Consider the following 21,417-nt stretch of genomic DNA (forward strand, 5'->3'; position numbering starts at 1 on the left):
AATAACCTTTTTTGACACGTGGGAATTTCAGTCCGAATTATCCCCAACAGAAAGGACTCTGTAATTTGGGGGGTAAAGTACTTTTAAACAAAAAAAATTTCAATTCATTGTGGATCATTTCCCAATACTCTTTTACCCTTTTACATAGGAGAGACATGTTTTGTTGCAGCTGGGGCAAACAAAGGTGTCCAGTTGTGTGGATGCAGGCATACCATGGCATTCCTTCTTTCTGAGCTTCTCACCTACTACAGAAAAAAGGGATTGTAACAAAGAGCATCATAAGTTAATGTTTAATCACATTCTGAGACGTGTGATGTGGCATGAAAAAGGGGAACCAGCGCATGTAATATTTGTGCGACCCTCTTTGAGTCAACGGTGGATTTTTCAGTCCCTATAGTGAGCCGAATCTCTTCTCCTGAGAGCTGCTTTCGTGTGGATTCAACTATTTAGTTAGATTCACCCCCTAAGAATAGACAAATCTATGTTTTCATACAGGAAACCTGTTTTTTAAAAACAATTGTTATGCCTTTCCCTGCATTTTATGGTGCATTACCTCACTTTAGGACAATTTATGTAGTGCATTTCATGCTATAAAGTGATGCAAAACATTGCCGAATCATGTTAAAACTGTAAATCAATGATATTTCCTAGTTTCTAAGCAGATGTTCTTTTTTCCTGAAAGCATGATGTTAGCATACTTCCCCTCCCTCCATGATTAGTACACCTGGCTCTAAATTACGCTTTTATCAGAAGGCACCGTGTGTGTATGTGTATATGTGTGCAAACTCACACACATGTATGCACACACACATTTATCTGAGCTATCACTTGCGAAGAGAATGAAAAGCGGTTTTTGAACGTCTGGCAGTAAATCAGATTGTACCCATAAGCCTTTATTAAAATTGGTTGGCAAATAGAGAGCTGATCTTAAAAACTAATGAAGACAAATCTAGGACTATGTTTGATAGGCTTTAAATAATGATCTAGCGCTATGTCATTAAGCAGAGCTTGACTATAGCATCGTTATATGTGATTTAAACATTGCTCCAGAATGACCAGAGCAATCAGATCTTACCCGTTGGTTTTCTTCCCTGTGACACTGGAAAGCCCGCATGGATTATTTTTATTATTATTTTGCCCTTGCTGATTGTCACCTCTGAAGAAAGCAAATACGACAGTAAGCAACCCTTCCGTCTTTGTTATTTCCCCCCACCCCACTTGTAGGTTAAATGCCACTCTGAGCGCAGCCCAGAAATGTTTCTTGGCCTTCAATGTGTCAGCGCTGTTGACTTTCGCTTCATTGTGTGATACACAAGAGTGGGCAGCCGCCAATGAGATCAGCAAACAACCCAAGGTCTCCCTGCCAAGCTGCTAATCAACTTAGTTCAACAACTGATATTAGTTAGAGAACTAGTGGATTAGAACAGCGTATTTGCAAAATGTCAGATGTGTTTGCTCTGCGATGGCAAGAGCTGCAAATGAGGGAGATGAAACATCAATTTGTGTCCTGAGGGGGGAGAAAACGGATAATTCAGTCAACAATTTGCATTAGAGGCAAATGGCCTAATGCAATAAAGCTAAACATGGTGAGAATAAATCTGAAAAGATAAAAAGGTCAGCACTGGCAGTTTCACAGCAACTGTCCTTCTGGGCATACTTACTTGGGAGTAAGACCCACTGAAGTACACAGGTTTGAACCTTATAAACCTGCCATTTTGGCTACAGGATATGGGGACATGGGCTTGATCCAGCAAGCTCCTCTTAGAAACTTATGGATCAGAGACTATCGGTGTTGAGTAGGAACTGAGAATTGAATTACTGCTGTCTGGCAGATATCATTACTGTAACAATGCATTTGTTGCAGGTTTTTTTTATCTCACCTTTTTTCATAGAAGAGAAATGCCACGGTCACATCCCATGTGACTGATTCCTTCATGTCTGTCTGGTTTTGGACTATGCTGGCTGTTGCAAAGGAAGAGCTCACCAGTTCAATAGCAAAGTAAAGAAGAATAAAAACTTCCTGACGTTGTGCCTAATTTTACTGGGAAAGCGAAGCCAAGAAACTGGCAGGCATTTGCAGGGATTGAATTAAACCTCAGAAAGCGCTGGAACGTGAGCAATAACATCTGCAATCATAGGGCAAATGGGAGAAGAATTTGAGTGGTTAAAAATGTGCTCTCTGAAGACCTTTCAAATCGGAATGAAAGACAGACATGAATCACCAGCGCATTGTTTTCCCCTCCAAGCAATATCCATGTATTAAAACGGTTCTGCAAATAATCTGCAATCCTATGCAAGCATGCCAAAGCCATTCATTGTTATTTCAGATGTCAGATAAGGTCAGAGTTATGATGATTAAATTATATTGGATGACAAGCCATAGATGACCTCTAGGAGACCAAGTAAAGAGTCAGTTGGTGGGCCGGTCAGCTCCTCAACTATTCCTACTCACGCCCTTACAAGAGCCAGAGATTAGAGTGTCTAATCAGTGTCTCTGACCTGGGAGACCAGGGTTCAAATCTCCACTCTGCATGACCTACGACCAGTCACTCCCTCGCTGCCTAACCTACATTGCAGAGTTGTTGCGTGGATTAAATGAGGATGAGGAGAACCATATACACCACCTTGAGCTCCTTAGCGAAAAAAGGTTGGGGGGAAGCAATAAGAATAAATATATAAAATACTACAAGTGATTACTGGAAGCAAAGAAGAGCTAGCAGGGACTTGCATGGGGTCAGGTCTTTTCTAAACACGCCACATGTGATGGATGGTTGGACAGATCAGAACGTTTCCAATTTATGTCAATTTCTCACATGTTCTTTCATAAGTCCGTTACATCCAATTTCTGCGTTAACCAGCAGGGTTTTAATTCATGTAATTCACACACACACACAAAATCACACCAAAATTCATGAAATATGTATTTCACAGGGGTGTACATTAGTCCTGCATGTACCACACATTATGAAGGGCTTGATATAGGCGAAGTTCTCGTATTCGCAAGCTGGACCGTATCGCGAACAGGACATCTGAATCTGTATTTTTGCTATTTCCAATAAAGAAAAGGGCGGTGGTGGGGAATCCCAAGTTTGATTGAGCAGGAAAGAAGAGTGAGCAGAGAGATTTGGGGGAGAGGAGCTTTCCTTTTTTGACAGACAGGTCTAAGTCTTAATAACCGTGAATTATTTCCCCAGAGCATCCCAATGACAATGATTTGGGAGAGGGATGTTGAAGTCAGCAAAGCATGCTCCCTGCCCAATGTGGTTGCTAATCCTCTGTGAGTTCTGCCTGGGAAAGCAAGGTGTTTAGAAGAGCAGTGGACTGTTGGCATTCTTCCCAATCACTTTCTGTTCCCTAACAAACAGTTCAAAATTAAGAATTTGATCCATTTGTTTTCGTTCCACTGCTTTGGTTTGGGTTTGCATTTGTTTGGTTGTTATTTTGCAGACCTTTAGGAGGGCTCCGGATAAGGTCATTTTGCTTTCCCTCTTCCTCATTCCAGATGTAGAGCTTTCTATGTGATTTAGCTTCAGAAATTTGTACCTCGCCCATCTGACTGGGTTGCCCCAGCCACTCTGGACAGCTTCCAGTATATATTTTCCAACCAACGACACCTGCTTTAATTATTGGTTTTTCATTCCATTTGTTTTGTTTTGTTTTTCTTCAGGTTGGTGTAAACTTCCTTTCGAAATTCCGTCACTCACTGCTGCCACATGTGTGCATAAGTGCTTGCTTCTCACTTTTAACTTATTTCCTCTTATTTCCCCCTCAAGTATGGTTTCTCTCGTTTAGAGTTTCAGCCTCCTATTTTAGGGTATATGTTATTTCATTGGGTGATATTCAAAAAAGGTTTATGCAGAATACACCTATTGAAATAAATAAACTCTGGAGGGGCTCATTTACCAGAAAGTTTCACCCACTTCTGCGGAAAGAGGGAAGGGGGGGCTATAGCAATTTCTATATTTCCCATTATAGTCAGTGGGGCTGGCAGTTGATAAAACAGAATTTTGGTTTTAACAGATCAGACTTCTATCCAAATAACAAGTCTGAAACAGATTGGGCTGCTTTCCAATGCTATTGATACAAGGCAAATTTTGTGAACAGTGCACACTTCTAGTATAATATCACAAGATATGTATTTTATCTAAATACTTTTCTAACTATGCATTTTAGTGAGCCCCCATTGGCAGGAGAACTCCCTTACAGATTTAAAAAAATGTATCGAAGGATGGCTGTGCTTATTGTTTCAGAAACTTCAAAGTAGGTAACTTTGACTTTCAATTCAAGCAGAATCAGATTTCTCTCCCATGCTTACCAGTGAATCTCCAGCCGCTCACCATCTGAATACAATTGTTTGACTCTGAGCTGTATATATCAATTTGCACATGAACATTTGTGTCACATCCCTGTTCCCTGAGTATTTTAAGTACCTAACAATACAATTGAGTGCTCATAAGAGACAAATGGGGCTCTCCCATCTGCAGTGATCTGTTTTTCCCCATGCAGCTAAATGGGAAAGGCCTAATTCATGCAGGTTAGCTACAAAAAGCTTGAATACCTTTTGGCCTTGGTGTGTACCTATGATGTTACTGTTGCATACTAAATTGTAGAAGCCTCTGCAAAGGCCTAGGACACCTTCTCGTGATGGAAACTCATTCAAGATCCAGACAGAACCCACCATAGATTTAGATGATTTCCTCCTAAATCTGCAGCAAGTTTAGCAAGCGAGACACCAAATTATTATGCATTTCCAGAAAGGCAAAATCTTAGTTCTGATGGATTAGTGATAAAATTAACTGGGAAGAAGGCATTCCATAGTGTTCGTCTGTGCTGATAAAGAGCAAAGCCCAATGACGATGCATTCTTTATTATTATTATTGGGAAAATGCTTTGTGCATTGACCTAACCTATGAAATGTTTGGTCAACAGACGTCACAGTATTCCAGATGTATCTCTACTTCACAAGCCCAGGCTAAGTCCCTTGTAAACATGATTCCTTTTCATTTATATTCAGCTGAACTGCATGACTATCCCATAAGGTAGGATAAAATTGCTGTATTTTCCTCCCATGTGATTAATGTTAAGAGAGAACACCTAAAGAGCCGTTTATCATTGGGTGCACTTTGACACCCGATAAAGCCTGTTTGTCTCAAAGTGTTCTAAAATATACTTGTATAAACATTCTGTAATACATAAAGAATGGTAGTACTGCATAGGCTTGAAAGTAAAATGTGTGTTTTATTCATCAGATGAGAAATGTTGTATTTTCCCAAGAGAGCATGACTGTATAATTTATTTTGTTTATATGAGGATGACTCTACAGCTACGGACTTCAAGGTTCAATGGAAGAAGCCCGGGTGGAGAAGGGAAAACCTTCAATAGGGATTTCAGATGTTCAGTTTTTAATGCTGCCTTTAAAAGGGGGGGGGGGAGTGGTGGAATTCAATGGGCATTACATAATCCTGGCAGGAGCTCATTCAAATGAAAGCACTGTTGCAGCGAGGGAGCCATCTGACACCAAGGAGTGGTAAAGATAAATATGCACATGTGTGTGTTTGTGTATTCTATATAAATCAGGGCGGGGTGAGAACTCACAAAAGAAAAAGAAAAGAAAAAAGGCTCCACTGTAAATGTGCTTAAACATTTGGAACCCACATAAATGATTTCCTTTGTCTTGCACAACTCTTTCGCTTTGTAATAATAAATGGCACCAGCCCAGTATACCTGAAGGAGCGTCTCCACCCCCATTGTTCAGCCCGGACACAGAGGTCCAGTGCCAAGGGCCTTCTGGCGGTTCCCTCACTGTGAGAAATGAGGTTACAGGGAACCAGGCAGAGGGTCTTCTCGGTAGTGGCGCCTGCCCTGTGGAACGCCTCCATTAGATGTCAGGGAAATAAGCAACTATTTGACTTTTAGAAGACATTGGAAGGCAGCACTGTTTAGGGAAGTTTTTTAATGTTTGATGTTTTATCATGTTTTTAATATTCTGTTGAGAGCCACCCAGAGTGGCTGGGGAGGCCCGGCCAGATGAGCGGGGTATAAGCAATAAATTATTACTATTACTATTACTATTAATAATAATAATAAGAAAGCAAATTGTTGGTATCATAAGGAAATAAGGCACAGTGTAGTGGGAAATGCAGGTCAGGTTCCATGCTTTGATTCATGCCATTTTGTTATAGCAGTATTATTATTATATTATTATTATTATTATTATTATTATTATTACACTGCACCTCATCCGCAGATCTCAGGGTGGTTCACAATACATTTAACAGGGCATTGGATGCCTGGTTAAAAAGAAACATCTTTGTCTGGCATCTAAAGCTGTATAATGAAGGCACTGGCCAAACTTCCCAGGGGATAACATTCCACAAATGGGGAGCCACTACCAAAAAGGCCCGTTTTCGTGTACATATTGAAGGGCAACATGGGCAAAAAGACAAGGCCCTGGATCAATAAGCTTACAAGCCAAGTTTTGATTAATGAAGAGGCAATCATGGATGGAAAGGGATAGGAAACTAGTAAGAGGGAAGTGACTGAAATTTGTCAGCTTCGTACCAAGCTAGATAAGATATCGTTCTCACAGTTAGTAACAGCAAATATTTTTTAAATAAATCGCAGGCATTCAGGGGTAGGAGGAGTCTGAACTGGATTGGTTCCAATGAAAGTAGGGAGATCTTCACCTTTGTATTGTATTATTATTATTATTATTATTATTATTATTATTATTATTATTATCTGTCTAGACCTGATTGGTGGGATATAAATAAATTATTATTATTATTATTATTATTATTATTATTATTATTATTATTATTAAATTATTTTACCCAGGCTTCACCAGCTCTCCTGAGGCCACATTCCCCACTGGCTGTGCTTCACATTCTGGCTTTAATGTGACATTGAGCTCTGCCAATGCCTCCTGCTTGTCTGGAGCCAGGATACAGAGGGGTGTGAGAGTCTGCATAGAAACTAGGCTACTGCACAAAGGTAAAATTTCCATTAATCGTTCCACCCACTCAGCAACATTTCTCGCTTAACCCCAATACCATATGTGGACTCTTTTGGAGGTGGGGCGATGGGGGCTAAACCCCATATTCTTTCTCGGATTTTAAGCCATACTATGTTCCTTTCCTTCTCTGAGCCCCTACTTCATTTTGTTTAAAGTGTATGTTGTTTTTGCATTTTTATCTAATTCATTTGGCCACTCTATTGTGTTTTACTTCCCAATGGACTTAAAACATTTTCTAGCTGGACCATAAGCATTTTCTGCAAGACTCTGAGGAAAAAAACCCATTCTCCCACTCAGTCATTATCTCTCATATTCTTTCTACCTCTTCCGACCTCTGTGCCACAATGAAAATTTCCTTCTTCCCACTGCCAAGTCCTCAGCAAAGTTACTACCCATCTGGTTCCTGTAAATAGCTTTTTTTAAAAAAACAAACAAACCCTCTATGAAATAAATGGACACAAGAGCTCCATAGATGTTTTACTACAGAGGAGCACCATGAAAGCTTCAGAAAGAACTTTGTGTAATTGGTTTCAGTCATCATTACCTCAGTGTTATGGCTCAGTGTTACATCTATATTTAAATGCACACATACTTAGGGCACAAAGAGACAAACTTATGAGAGAAAAACTGTAAAAGGTACAAAGTACCAGCATGGGAATTTTTTACAACCAGTTGTTACCTTTACATCGAGCAATATGTATTTTCAAAGAAAGGGTTTTTCAACTTAGGGAAATATAAGCAGGAGGAAAAGCTTATAAACAGAGGGCATGGCTTTCCTATAAGTAGGATGCTATGGGCACCCAGGGAACATGAGTCTCATGAACTTTGTCAGTTTCATAAAATGAGTCGCATGCCTGTCCATATGGAGACAATTATATTAATTCCAGAATGGAAGCACCATAATCCTCATGTCTATATAGTTATCCTTGGCAAAGTGGAAAATGCAAAGAATTTTACGGTGGAATATTTGATTGCCAATATTAATGGCATATTTATGTAATCATGGTTCCTATTACAGCCCTTCAACTCCATTGTGTTCTTGATTTTAGGAAGAAAATGTTAATGCTGTCATATAAATCTATTTAGCCTAAGAAGTACCCGCCTCCCGGAAAAAAGAAAAAAAAGGATTTTCAGACTTCCATCAAGTACCAGTGGATTTCTACGTTATAACTTTAAGAAAATGCATACGTATTGAGAAAAGATGGCTGGATATAATTACATGTTGCTAATTATTTTTATTGGCTGAGCATAGGCCAAAAATAAAGCCGTTTTCCAAATGATGAGAATCTGAAAAGCACAAGGACACATGCTTACAATTTTTGTACCTCTAACATATTGTGCAAAGGAGATAGAAGTGTGTAGGTATGTATTCACAACACAAGTTATACAAGTATCAATCACTCAGATGTCTATTTTCGAACCTACAAAATCACACAAACTGGTGGATTATGCTCAAACCTATGAGGAACTGAGTTTTACTGATAGCTGGCTCACATCTTCAAAGATGTGGTAAAAGAGGAAATTCAAATGGTTCCCACGCTGTCTCTTTCAGAAGGCTTGTTGATTCATACATTCATACCTAAAATGTTACATTATGCATTATGTGAACACATTATGAAAGTGCCAGCCAGGTGGAGACCTGTGACACACAACTAACTGAGTGATGGCATGAGCGTTGAGTATAATTGTTTAATTGTACCTTAAATGGAAAATAACTCTGTATGTGTATTGCTAAAGGCAGTATAGGATTGGAAAATTCTCTTGGAGCAAAGCAAGAGCAGCAGAGTGCCTAACAGTGAAATGATTACCTGAGAATGTATCTCTGCTGCTCTGTCACGAGGTGTTTAACTTAGATTACATGGAGTATTTAATTGCACTGAGGTCCAGTGCCTTCTGGTGGTTCCCTCATTGCGAGAAACAAAGTTACAGGGAACCAGGCAGAGGGCCTTCTCGGTAGTGACACCCATCAGATGTCAAGGAAATAAACAACTATCTGACTTTTAAAAAACATCTGAAGGAAGCTCCATTTAGGAATGTTTTAAATATTTGATGAATTATTGTATTTTAATCTTTTGTTGGAGGCTGCCCAGAGTGGCTGGGGAAACCCAGCCAGATGGCCAGGGTGTAAATCATGGGTAGGCAAACTAAGGCCTGGGGGCTGGATCCGGCCCAATCGCCTTCTAAATCCGGCTCGCAGACGGTCCAGGAATCAGCGTGTTTTTACATGAGTAGAATGTGTGCTTTTATTTAAAATGCATCTCTGGCTTATTTGTGGGGCATAGGAATTCATTCATTATTATTTTTTCCAAAATGTAGTCCGGCCCCCCACAAGGTCTGAGGGACAGTGGACCGCCCCCCTGCTGAAAAAGTTTGCTGACCTCTGATGTAAATAAATTATTATTATTATTATTGTTATTGTTGTTATTATTATAAATTACCATTTGAGGTATGTGCCAAAATTTGAATTAGCGTGCTGTTGAGGATTGTAGGAAATGGATGGATGCTTTTTCTTCCACTGTGGTACCAATCTGGAATGGACACCCTAGGCCTGCTATTTGCCTTGGGTGCAAACGCAATCCTTTTTTTCTTTTTTTTTCTTTTTGCATGTGAATAGGAAACACAGAGGATTCAGTACAAAGAAAGACTGCAGTGGAGAGCAAAGGACAAATCCTCCATATATCCTGCCAGGGTCCTGATCTGGACTGGGGCCTTGGTACCTGCTATTTTTTATTTTTAATAGCCAATACTAATCGAGTCTCAACTAGCTTGGTCCTTAGAAAAAAATTACAAGAATAGATCATAGATGTACCATGCTCATACCATTTTTCTGAATGCCCAATCCTTTTCCGGTGCTATTTTTAAAACTATTGGCCATGAGAATGTTTGCTTGTTTATTTGCAGTTCAACAAGTACCTACATAGTGCAATCATCTTCTTGGCACTACTCTTAAAGTCTGGTCAAGGTGCACCAAGCATTTAGCTCCGTGTCCTTCTCCTCTCCTCAGCTTTTTGGAGCACCCTCGTTTTCAAGACCCCATTAAAATATGCTCAGTTTAGCATTGGGGAATTGAAGCGTGTGTATCATGAGATGGATCTCTGTGGAAATAATAAGTCCTTGCCAGGTACTCAGGCAAGCTGTTATAATAGGTCCTGCTAGGGCGAACTGGTTCATGAGTACAAGCTCAGCACGTGTATATTATAAAGTATGAAGGACCTCCTATGGCCCTTATTTATAGGAGAGCCTGTGTATGGGTACTAGTAATCTCAAGGGAAGAACATCTATCATCTCCAAAGGTCTTACTGCTCTGATCGGTGACTCAACAAATGTATTAATATAATATGTGAAGCTGACTTGCGGGAGGCTATCAATGAAGGGGAGTGTTCTATAGAGGTACACTTCAGGTTACATACGCTTCAGGTTACATATGCTTCAGGTTACAGACTCCGCTAACCCAGAAATAGTACTTTAGGTTAAGAACTTTGCTTCAGGATGAGAACAGAAATCGTGCACTGGCGGTGTGGCAGCAGCAGGAGGCTCCATTAGCTAAAGTGGTGCTTCAGGTTAAGAACAGTTTCAGGTTAAGAACGGACCTCCGGAACAAATTAAGTACTTAACCTGAGGTACCACTGTACTAATGTTAAGGTCTATGAATTAATGTTAACATTATTATTGTGGCGATACTGTATGCCGTTTAAGATGTATATTGATACAGGTGTATTGATATAAAGAAATCTAAGCTGTCCTGGAAGGGCTCGAACATCACAAGACTCCTTTTATCACATGTGATGGTTATGCCCTATGGTACAATATTTTGGGATTAGCATTTTTTTAAAAAAACATTGGCTGTGATATCACAAATTATATTAAGCCCCTCCCCCCCAAACCACCCACTGTTGGCTCTGCTATTTCTCTTCCCACGTTCGCAACAACTGTCTTACAAATACTTTTGTAGTATTTTCATTGTCGGCATCTAAACTAGAAATTGCCTACCGCTGGAACCATAGTTCTCCATTCACAGAGCATGGTTGGTGGTCGAAAGTCTGGAATCTCTCTCTCCTTGAAAAGCCATAATGGCCACTTGGGGGACTGATTAAATGGGACCAGTGGATGATATATTGGTGACGATTGTTATCATATATGAATAAGGAAGGCTGTGCTGCTCATTCTACAGATAGTCTTGCTGGTTGGGTGTGATGTAGAGATGTGAGCATTTTGTTTCTGTATAGCCTTACTTAGAGGCATGCACTTTTTGTCCTTTGGCTATGTATGCTGTCATTTGGAATCATTTTGTGTGTTACCAAATTAAATTGTTTGTATGTTTAATTGAAAAAAGTTCACTATATATATATATATATATATATATATATATATATAATGAATCAACTTCTGCTTTAGAAGAAATGTGACTATTTGCACCTTCCCCTTATAATTTGATTTCTAACAAGTATCCTTCAGTGTTTTCAGAACAGCTTCCATGGTTTTTTTAAAAAAACACAGCCCACAACCCACCAACAATTAATTGAGTTGTGTTCATCCACTTAAACCAATGCAAAAATGGCAATTTGCATCTGATACCTTTATTGGATTTGTCTGGGAAATTAATTCATCGGGGGGATGTATATAAAGAAGAAGTAGAGAATCTAACTGAAAAGAATTAATTGTTAACTTTGGTTCAATACGATTTCATCAGTAACTTGTTGACTTATGAGAAGAAAAGGTTTCTCCCAATTCCCAAGTTGTAATCAGCTGCAAACATATTCTTTAAACTCCTTTATTGCTTACCATTCTCTTTGCCACCAAGAGATTGAGCAGGCTCTCTCCATAAAAGCCTGTCACTTCAGTGGAAAATACCACTAAAATTGGATTGTTAATTAAAAAGGGTAAATGGGCAATAATTACAGTTCTTTCCTATAGCTGAAAAAAAGAGTTCGTAAGTGCCTTCCAATCAACTTTAATGAATTTCTTGTGGGGAATCTTCCAATATTATTACAACATTAAAATGATATCACTTTAGGTAGCAGTAGCCCCATAGGAGTGATACAATCTCTTGCTTAACTATTATGGGGAAAAGGATTTAAACGATATTAGAGTCTGTGGACTCTGGACAGCATGTGAGTTTTTGATTTCCAATTGGTAAGGTTAAAATATCTGCCCTCGTTCATCTGAAACGCATTTCTAAACGCATCTAAGAGAGGAACCCCAGATGTGGTTTCCACTTCCTAGCTGAAACTGATCATCAGCCAGTTAATCGGCCCAAGGCTGTGATGACTTGAACAAATTGAGATTTCTTTAAACCAGGGGTGAGGGACCTTTTCACCCAGTTCCCTTTTCACCCACCCACAAACTGTAACAGATGCTCTTGCAGGAAAACAAGAACAGCTATTCTAAAGGTTGGCAGGATTTATTCCCCCAGAAGGTGTGACCTTGCCTGCAAATTTCATTTAACTCCGGCTAAAAATAGTAATTAGTAATAGTAATAGTAACTTAGAGTGAGTTCTTTTGTGGGGTGCGGCAGGACACAACATTTCAGAAGTGTTCTGCAGAAAAGCCCCTGTACCTATTTGTATGTAATTTGGCAGCCTTTATCAATTCTGGGGGGGTGTCTTCTATGCTTGTGGATTTCATCCACTTCTATCAAGAGAGGGGGGAAGTTATAGCCACTTTTAAACTTTCCAGGAGTTAACTGGGTGGGGTGGGAGAGAATGAAGCGAAATCCAACACCCTGAGTCAAATCAGGAAACTTCTGGATTGGTCTGAATTGAATCTGGCTGATTTATGGAGCATAGAACTGGGGTCAGAATTAAATCTAATGATTGGTGCCCACGTTTGGTCTAAGAGTGTAGCTTGAGCTTGCTTTCCAAGAACCAGCAAGGCAGTGAACGGACCTACAGATTTCATGAGGGAGAGCATCCTAATGAACTATTGAAAAGTCCCTCTCTCTGGTAGTAAAAGGTAAGGGGACCCCTGACCATTAGGTCCAATCGTGACCGACTCTGGGGTTGCGGCGCTCATCTCACTTTATTGGCTGAGGGAGCCAGCATACAGCTTCCGGGTCATGTGGCCAGCATGACTAAGCCGCTTCTGGCAAACCAGAGCAGCGCACAGAAACGCCATTTATCTTTGCGCTGGAGCGGTACCTATTTATCTACTTGCACTTTGACGTGCTTTCGAACTGCTAGGTTGGCAGGAGCTGGGACCGAACAACAGGAGCTCACCCCGTCGTGGGGATTTGAACTGCCGACCTTCTGATCTGCAAGTCCTAGTCTCTGTGGTTTAACCCACAGCGCCACCCGCGTCCCTGTCTCTGGTAGATACCAACCTAATTTTCTTCATCCCCTTATTATATGCCATTGCATGAGAACTTGCAATCCAATACTGGTCTTGTGCTTGGATTGCACTTATCCAAACACTGTTAGGGTTGTCTACATAATACAACAGCAGAAGGAAGCTCGTAAAAATGGAATCTAGAACCTTTCCCTTCCCCCATAATGTGCTTCTTTTGGATTAACACTTACATGTTTGCCTGGCCAGTTCATTGCAACCTTTCAGTAAAACAGGGATGAGGAATCTGTGGGCTTCCATATTTTGCTGGACTGCAGTTTCCATTTTGCCTGGTCACTGGCCAGGCTGACAGGGGCTGATGGGAACTGAGGGAGTCCAACAACATCTGGAGGGCCATTGGTTCCCCACCTCTGAGGTAGCTCACCAGATTCAGTTGGAAGTTGGAACGGAATCCATTCCGGAAGTCCGTTCGACTTCCAAAACATTCAGAAACCAAAGCGTGGCTTCTGATTGGCTGCAGGAAGCTCCAGCAGCCAATCGGAAGCCATGGAAGCCCCATCGGACGTTTGGCTTCCAAAAGAACATTCAGAAACCAGAACACTCACTTCCAGGTTTCAATTGGTCAGGAGCCAAAACGTCCGAGAACTAGGCTGTTCAAAAACCAAGATACAGCTATACTGAGAAGCAGAGGTGCATTGTTTAATCCAAAAGAAAATGATAAAAAAAGAGGGAGAAGGGGGAAGGGAAAGCAGCTGAATCCAAGTGCGAATTATTGTTAGCAGTCTTTTCAGTTCCTCAGCCTGATCTAAAATCTAGTTCAGCGGAGAGGCTGGGATTTCAACTAATTTTGTCCTGCAGAAGTAAATGGCCCCCCAAGTGGTTTTCAATCCAGTCGCCTCAACTTAATTCGTTTAGGGGATTGGATGTTTGCTGCTTAACCAAACTGACAAAAGCTCCATTGACTTTAAATAAGGTCTCCCATGGATCGCCAATTTGATAAACGTCTCTGTAAAAGGCACACTTTTTCTTGCCAGGCAGTTTTTTCCTGGCCCTGAAATGGGTCTGGTTTTGATGCAAGGCATGCAAGCAGTTGACCAACTACAGTGACAGAAGGAGCGGGCTCAGATATACAAAAAGCACACACTAGGGTAATAGAACCATACGGGAAGGTGGTTTTAATAAAGAGTTCTCTTTATACTGGAGGCATTAGTTGAGATTTATATCCTGTAGACCATGATGACAACTCAATAATGATTGCTCCAGACCTCTATATTAATAAGATTTAATATTGCAATGTTTCCAGAAATGTGCTTTTTGAAATATTATGAGTCAGAAAATGCTCTTCTGAAGCTGAACCTCATCAACAGATTTTATGGGGTCGAATTCAAAGAATTATAGAGCAGGCTTAAAAAGAGAGCGAGGAGGAAACCCCTACCTGAGCAAATTAGTTAACTAGTCATTATTTATGGTGGAAAGTGAGTAAGAATGCAAGACATCGTTTTCTGTTCTTTCTTTCTGGGTTTGGGTTTTTTTGAAAACCTTTTGAAGTCCACCTTTTTGGGGCACAAACTACAATTCAGTCACTTTCTGATGAACTACACTGCAGTGGTCTGTGTGGTTTCAGTAAAGTGTGTATGAAAATAGTGGAAATCTGGGGAAACAGTGGTTTTGAAATCCTAGGTCTTTGATGTTAGTAGGGGTTTTGCCACTGAGCAACAGAGGTGAGCTTTTACAAATAAAATTTAAAAGTCTTGATGGGAATTGAACATTGTTGAAGAGTTAAGCGGAATGGCTATACAGAATGCAAATTTTGATAATTCAATAATAATTGGTTTTTAATAAATGTAGTTTTAAAAAAATCCCATTCCAGACACAATCCAGTACACACATATTAAAAACAGTTTTCTTAAAACGTGGTTGAATTAACCTTTAATTTACCTGTCCAAAGAGCTATGGAAGGATAAGTGTTATACCATGGATTGCCAACATAACATTGGTGACGAGTACAGATTCTGACTCTGCATTCATCAGGTCATGGCCAAAGTCCTAAGGTAGGGGATGGTGATGGAGCTTCCTGCATTTTCATCAGCTGCATCTCAGGGAAAACTTGGCACTGGGTTCCCTATCACTGGACCTTAGTCTGATTCCTCGGAATGTGTTATCCTCCAAGGCATAGATGGTAAAATTGACAGTAAAAATAAGTGATCAAAAAGATGAGAATTTTGTCAAAGAGTGAAGGTTCTTTTCAGACTATTTGAGAAAAAAAACTTCAGTCAAATGAAATCGCGAGCAGGATTTGCATAGTAGGCAAGGGAAGGAAAATAACTAAATGATTTTAATATAAGCTATAAAACAAAGAAAATAACTGACAGTTATGACAGCAGATAAAGGAACACAACAGGAACATCATGGATGTAAGGATGGGAAGTCAAAATGTAAGAAATTATTATATTGAAAGTCAATTGAATCATGTCAAATTTTGTGTAAAAAAACTTGTGTGTGTGTTGTCTTCATGTTTTGGTTATTAATTATATTTGAATGAAAGAAAACAAATATATAAGGTATCATTTGTGTGATCTCCTTGCCTTGAGTAGTGGATCTTAACTATAGCCCAGTGACCCTTCAGGGGCTTCTAGAGGGTTCATGAACTGGACACTGTGCATGTACTGTATTCATGTACATTTTTCCTGAAGAGGGAGACCATAGCTTTCATCAGATTCTCCAAGGGTCTTTGACTCCTGAAAAGGCTATGAACTACTGTCTTGGAGTGACAAAAGAGCTCTGCCCACAATATTTCTCAAGCAAATTTCACCCTTTTATAATATATTGCAGCCAAGTATTTGGCGGCACAGATTTACACAGCCTAAGGTTGCAATCCTTTACTCAGCTTCCCAGGAGTAAACCCTGTTGAATTAAATTACGCTTCCTTTTGAGTAGTCTAGGGATGTCTAGGGTTTCACTGTTAATTTCCTTACAGTAGATTGTGAAATGTGTGGGGCTAGCTAGTGCACATAAACAAACACACAGATCAGGTTCTGAATGGAAACAGATTCCGGGAGATAGCCATTTCCAACCCAAAAAACATGGTTTATTTACTTTAGAGTCTAATGTCAATCAGGACTAAAAAGCAGGGCTTAACAGGCTTAAAATTCCTTCTTAACTCCTGGCCAGCAGTGTGAAAAGGAAATAAGATCAAGTGTCCAGGTAAGGAGTGAGATGCTCGGGCTCCAGACTTAATTCTTTCTGCTGCACAACCAGATTAAACGTACAAAGTTCCTTACTGCCACTACTTGCAAGGGACAGTCTCCATTTTCTTGCAACATCCTTTTTTCCCCTGGCACCTTGCAAATTATGCTCCTCATCTTTTCTTCTTGGTATTTTATAGATATACATATCTAGATAGATAGATAGATAGATAGATAGATAGATAGATAGATAGATGATAGATGATAGATGATAGATGATAGATGATAGATGATAGATAGATAGATAGATAGATAGATAGATAGATATACACACACACACACACACACACATAACCAGATTATCAATCAATATATCCATTTACATTTCCCCCCCCTTTTTATCCCTCCCCCCCCCCCAGGACTTCCCTCAGCTCCTCTCTCTGGTTTCTTTGCACATATTACCCTCTGCATATTGTAAAATTGTACATCTCATTACCTTATCTATCATATATTCAACAAATAAATTTGTGGATGTTTATTCAAAACCTGCCAAGAAGTCCAAATCATTTTGTTGTCTTTTTAGATAACTTGTGAAAAGTTCCCATTCTTCCCTGAAGTCACGATTGTCCTTATCATGCAGTTTATATGTCAACTTGGCCAGTTCCGCATAGCTCATCAGTTTTTCTTGCTACTGTTCTTTCTTTGGAATTTCCTCGTTCTTCCACCTTTGTGCTAACAAGACTCTTGCCGCTGTTGTAGCGTACATAAAAAAGTTTTTTTTAAAAAAATTTTTATTGGCAGGTCTTGTCCTACAATCCCTAACAAAAATGCTTCTGGGTTTTTTTACAAATGTCATTTTGAACAGTTTTTTTTCAATTTTTTTTTCAATTCATTATATATCATTTCCCAATCATTTCCTTGGTATGTTTGAGGGATAGCAGAGATGCCCCTTTATTAACATTGTGCTGGTGGCAGCAGTGTTGAAACCTGTCCTCCAAGTTTTCTTCTGCTGTCAAAGTGGCTTTTATTTTTCTGCCATTTTCTTGTGCTAGTTCCAAATTTCGATGTACAGCCTACATTCTTACATTGTTGTAACCTGCCCTCACCAAGAGCAGGTGAGAAGTCCAATTATAATAAATAATATGCCCAATTGACCCTGGATGGGGGGGGCAACCTCAACCTTGCCTCTTTAACAGCACCTTAACCTGCAGAAAACAGCAGTTGACGTTTGTCACAATATAAATGAACATAAGCATTATCGTTTGCTGAGGTCCACAGATCAGAATGATGTTAGTGACAGGAGAAAGGGCTGGTTCAAAAAAAGAGGGAAATACCAAAATAAGGCAACAGTCCCAGCTTATTAACTGCCTCATTTTCTTTCTGTAGTATCTCTCAGATTCTGGCTATTCAAGTACTGGCTGGCTATGAAACCAGCTTCCAAAATTCAAGTTATGTTACAGTCAAACAGGCTGCCTCTGCAACAGTGGAATACTCACCTGATCACACAGGCTTCTACATAAAGCACAAGCAAGCTTTTGAGATAGCAGCAGAGCTCTTGAGTTGTTGATTACATTTCCCAACCTGAAGGAATGTGCATTGCTATAAAATACGTTCTTTTTTCACTCTCTTTTTTGTGGTTGTCAAATCTACTGCTAGACCCATCAAGGGTACTGCATCAAATCTGAAGTGGTCCTAGCCAGCTGGGGGTGGGCAAGTATATTTGCATCCACATCACACACACCCTCAAGTGACCCTGGCTATACCTGTTGGCTTTCCTTGTATGAAAAGCAAGAACATTGTGTTAGGAAAGGAGCTGCTGAACAACCATAGCCTTGTATGGCCAGCTCCTTGGATAATCCACATAACGTTGCAGAGAGAACATAATCTGTGAAAGAAAACATGCTTTGCATGCAGAAATCACCTGATATCTGTTAAAGGTTCAGCTAGAAGGTGCTGTGGAATGTCTGCCTGAGACCTTGCAGAGCTTTTGCCAGCCAGAGTAGACAATATTGGTCTTAATTGGCATATAGTTTGAGCTAGTATAAGCCAACTTCTTGTGTTCCTAACATGCCACTAAAATGATGATGATAAAATAATAATAATACTGTAGTAATAATAATAATAATAATAACAATATGCTCCAACATTTCTCCAATGAAAACAGGAATGTCCTATTCAATAATAATAATAATACCAGTTACAGATAGGTAGCCGTGTTGGTCTGCCATAGTCAAAACAAAAAAAAAAATTTTCCTTCCAGTAGCACCTTAAAGACCAACTAAGTTAGTTCTTGGTATGAGCTTTCGTGTGCATGCACACTTCTTCAGATAATAATACCCTCCAACATTTCTCCAATGAAAATAGGAATGTCCTATTTCATCATCATCATCATCATCATTATTATTATTATTATTATTATTATTATTATTATTATATTTGTACCCCATCCATCTGACTGGGTTGCCTCAGCTGCTCTGACCAGCATCCCACAGATATAAGAACATTATAAAATGTCAGTCATTAAAAACCTCCCTATACAGAGCTGCCTTCAAATGTCTTCTAAAAGTTGTGTAGTTCTTTGTCTCCTTGACATCTGATGGGAGGACATTCCACAAGGCGGTCGCCAGTACCGAGAAGGCCCTCTGCCTGGTAGGCCAAAGGTAGGACAATAAGCAGGAGAGTTTTGAATATTTAAAAATTATGATGCCAGCTGCCTGGGCTCTTGAGAGAAGCATAAACTGCATGATTGCTAACGATAATATATCAACCTACATGGGCAAAAGCATTTAGATCAGGGATGGGGAACCTGTGCCCCTCCAGATGTTATAGGACTACAGGTTGCATCCTTCCCAGCCAGTGGTCATGCTGACTGGGACTATTGGAAATTGGAGTCAATGCCATCAGGAGGACCACAAGTTCCCCATCTCAGATTCAGACATTCTCTGTCTGGCTTGGGAGCAACCATTTCTGTTAAAGGAACTAAAGGGTCTCTTATTGTGCAGGTTCCCCCCCCCCCAGAGTGCCATTTGAGTCCATCTGATAAGGTAGCTTGGAAAGACTCCTACCTCATATTTGTTCGCACATCTAATGTGCTCCTCAGTGCACTGATACCCACTTTCACAGGTTCCTTCCCTGGTGTCCAGGGAAATCAAAGCCAGCTGCACAAATGTTTGGGGGAAAGGTGAACAAAATATGGGAGGTGGAATTGAGGAGAGAGACCTGAACAGAATGAGATCAAATGCTGCTTGGGAATTCTAGGGCATGTTCAAGAATATGGATTTTCCATTCGTTCCCCCAGTCCAAACAATTTACTAAAAAGGAGTGGTTATTCTTTAAGTATATTGTAGGCCAGAGAAGGAATCATGTGTGTGTGTGTGTGTGTGTGTGTGTGTACATACTCACACAAGAAACAATTCTTGGTGTGTGTAACATATTTCTTCCAGAAAGGCTGTTCATGGTAGTTAGTCACACTTTAAAAATCAATTTTATTAATGTCATATTTAAAGCTGTTCACATTTACCCCTGTTGACTTCCATTGTTTTTCTTGCATTTGATCTTTTGTTTAAATATGCTTTTCATTAACATGGAGTATTCAGCTCCTTCTCAAACTCCCCCCCCCCAACCCCCACCTTTCCCTGGAAGTTTGACTTCACACACAAACTTAGTTGAGATCGTATGGCGGCTATTGAGAAGAACTTTTCGGCAGGGAAAAAAAAATGGGGTGGTTAATAGGGCATATTTTGAGGGAGTGCCCGCTATACCTCATAATGGGGTAGGGGGATAAGAACCGACTGCTGAGAATAAATTCCATTTAGTACATGTGTACATGCAGAGACACACCATGCCCTTTGAAAACTGCAAGGAAGGAATTGGTAAAGAGCTGGTTGAGAATAAAGGTAAAGGTAAATGGACCCCTGACCATTAGGTCCAGTCGTGGCCGACTCTGGGGTTGCGGCGCTCATCTCGTTTTATTGGCTGAGGGAGCCGGCATACAGTTTCCAGGTCATGCAGCCAGCATGACTAAGCCGCTTCTGGCGAACCAGAACAGCGCACGGAAACGCCGTTTACCTTCCCGCCGGAGCGGTACCTATTTATCTACTTACACTGGCGTGCTTTCGAACTGCTAGGTTGGCAGGAGCAGGGACCGAGCAACGGGAGCTCACCCCGTCGTGGGGATTTGAACCGCCAACCTTCTGATCAGCAAGTTCTAGGCTCTGTGGTTCAACCCGCAGTGCCATCCACGTCCCTTGGGTGAGAATAACTTATTCCTAAACAGAACTCTGAATATTTTGTTCGAATAGTGCATGCATTAGTTGAGTTTGTGCTTTTGATTATTAGTATATTGTCTTTGCAAACTGCTGAGAGAGATGCATTTGTGTGTGTGTGTGTGTGTGTTTGAGTAAGCGATTTAGAAGAAAAAAAATAATTAGTTTTAAACTTGCCAAATAATTGCATGGCAACATTTGTGGAAGTGTAAAACCTAGCGAATCCTCACATTAGGTCAAGAGGTGGGAATTGAGGCATTTCATACACAAATTCATAAGGGCTGAATTCCTCAAGCATCCCTAGGATCTCAGGCCTTTGGACCATGCCCTGGGCTAGATAGGAGCTGAAAAGTGAATATTACATAATGGGTATGAGAGACTGGTCTGGAACACATAATCTTTTGACATGATACAGTTTGACAGAGCGAGATAAAAACTTTTACAGCTGCGATAGCTTCACTGTTGCAAACAGTACAGCTGTATCTCTAGATCTCTGTCACAGCCATCTGTTACTCCCCCCCCCCCAAAAAAAAAAATCACTTAGGAAACCTCTCTTCCTGGCACTCCACCCCACCCTGTCTTTTGTTTGCATAATGCATTAAGAGATCAATTTGCAATCTATTTAAAATCAGTCTTTCTGCACTACAGTTGTGCACCATCACACCTAATC

Source organism: Podarcis filfolensis, assembly GCF_964270895.1.
Source record: "Podarcis filfolensis genome assembly, chromosome: 4".
Taxonomy (NCBI): Eukaryota; Metazoa; Chordata; class Lepidosauria; order Squamata; family Lacertidae; genus Podarcis; species Podarcis filfolensis.